Source organism: Pygoscelis adeliae, unplaced genomic scaffold (assembly GCF_000699105.1).
Source record: "Pygoscelis adeliae isolate BGI_AS28 unplaced genomic scaffold, ASM69910v1 Scaffold141, whole genome shotgun sequence".
NCBI lineage: Eukaryota > Metazoa > Chordata > Aves > Sphenisciformes > Spheniscidae > Pygoscelis > Pygoscelis adeliae.
In genome coordinates, this window is record NW_008824231.1 from 2082865 (window position 1) to 2084635 (window position 1771).

The following is a 1771-nucleotide window of genomic DNA, read 5'->3' on the forward strand; positions in this document are numbered from 1 at the left end:
GGTGGTGACGGTGCTCTCCAGCGTGCTGATCTTCACCACCGTGGTGGACATCTTGGGCAACCTGCTGGTCATCGTCTCCGTCTTCAAGAACCGCAAGCTCCGGAACTCAGGTAAGGGCTCGAGCCCCGGCACCCGCCCCGGCGGCGGCAGGTGGTAACGGGCGCCCGGAGCCCCACGGGCACCCCGGTCCCCGCTTCTAGCTGCCCTGAGGAGACCAGCCCGCTTGTGGAGTTCGGGCGGGCCACCTGCTAAAGGCAGGGGGCCAAAGAGTCCCCCTCTGTCGGTGCTTGCCCGATAATAATGTGCGCGGGGCCCTCCCAACGCTCGGTCCTGCGGCGGCCCTCCCTAGCACGCTGCCCCTGCGCGCCCCTTAGCCTGTGCTCTGTCCTGCCCCAGCCCTTAGGGGGGAACGCAGGTCACTAAGTGGCTCGTAATGAGGCATTGTGTAGTCTCTGTGGAGCTACTGATGAGGGGAATCGGTGCCATCCGATTAAAATACCGGCGCCAAAGAGCGTGCCCAAAACGGTCGGAGGAAGAAAGAAGGAACTTTAAAACTTGCTTAAGAGTACTTCTGAAGATGAGGTGCCGCGCGTGTGTGGGAAAGCGGCTCGGCCCGCGCTCCGGAGTCTTCGTCGGAGTCCGCAATAGCCTTTCACGAAATCGTCTTTCTTGTCTCCTCGCCGAATATCCTTCAACCAGAAAGCAGCAAATAAAAGTGGGGCGTTTTTCTTGACTCGTGTCTGTAGTCTTTCTTTGCGTGTGCTAAAATGTGGCTCTGCGTGTTTTATTTGCTAAACTTACTTGCTTTCTTTTCTCGTCTTTGCTGGGGGAGTTACACGTGTCTCAAACTACAGAACTCTGCAGTTAGCACCAACTTCTCGGGTTTGCCTCCTGGCCAACTTCGGACCTGATTCGCCCGTGTCCCACTGCCTGCGGACACTCTCTTCCCCCCACCCTGCTGAAGGCAGCCGGCTGCAGGCTGCCGGTCGTGACCTGCTGCGCGGGATCGGGCTGCCGCTCGCACCCCTCGCGCTCGGCTGGCTGTTGGGTACTGGTGCAGTGTAAGGCGCTTCCCCCGAAATAGCGGTGTAGCTACTAAAATTCTCATAGCACCAAGCAGTTCCTGAAACTGCTCGCTTCTTCGGGTCTTGAATTGCCATCGTTTTGCGGTGCGCTCGCGGGTCGGGGCAACAAAACTTTGCTGAGAGCTGATGAAGTCAGGTGCACAGCATCCCCTGCGCTCTCAGAGCCGGCGGGCTCTGCATCATATCGGTCCACCTTCACACCTAAGAGGCAGCGGGGTGCTTCCTCTCCAAGGGGACGGAGGGAGAACTGCTGGCTTGTTTCTCCCCGTGGTTTTTGTTTGTTTGTGGGTTTTGGTTTGTTTGGGTGTTTGGTTTTTTGGGTTTTTTTTAATGGGTGTCGCTGCCCGAGCGCTGTTGTGCTTCACGTGTAGTGACTAGAGCTCCTGCTAACTGGAAATAGGCACTCCTTCGCCCTTGTTTTAAATTAAATGATGCTTAGGAACAGAAGCAGTTTATAGAGGGATGAGACTTCCTCTCCCTAATCATTACACGTCTAACTGCATACGAGGGATGCCGGCGGGTCCCATTTACGTGGGGCTGAGTGATCACACCCCGTGGAGCAGCGCCAAACTTGAGGACGTCTGAAAGCGTGGTTTGGGTGAGCAAGGGAAGAAAAAGGGAGGGAGCTGCTCGGGGCGCCGGGCACGGTCCTGCGGCTCCTACTCGGGCTGTGCAAGGGAGCCAAG

At 57.5% G+C, this 1771-nt stretch overlaps 1 protein-coding gene across 1 annotated transcript in view; it reads left to right on the forward strand.

Moving 5' to 3' along the window:
- Positions 1-6: 6 nt before the first annotated feature.
- MTNR1B (melatonin receptor 1B) overlaps positions 7-1771 on the forward strand; it is a 33656-nt gene continuing 31891 nt past the window's right edge. Inside the window, exon 1 of the mRNA XM_009334836.1 lies at positions 7-110. The gene's annotated coding sequence lies outside the window, so the exon portion shown is untranslated. The remainder of the gene's footprint in view (positions 111-1771) is intronic.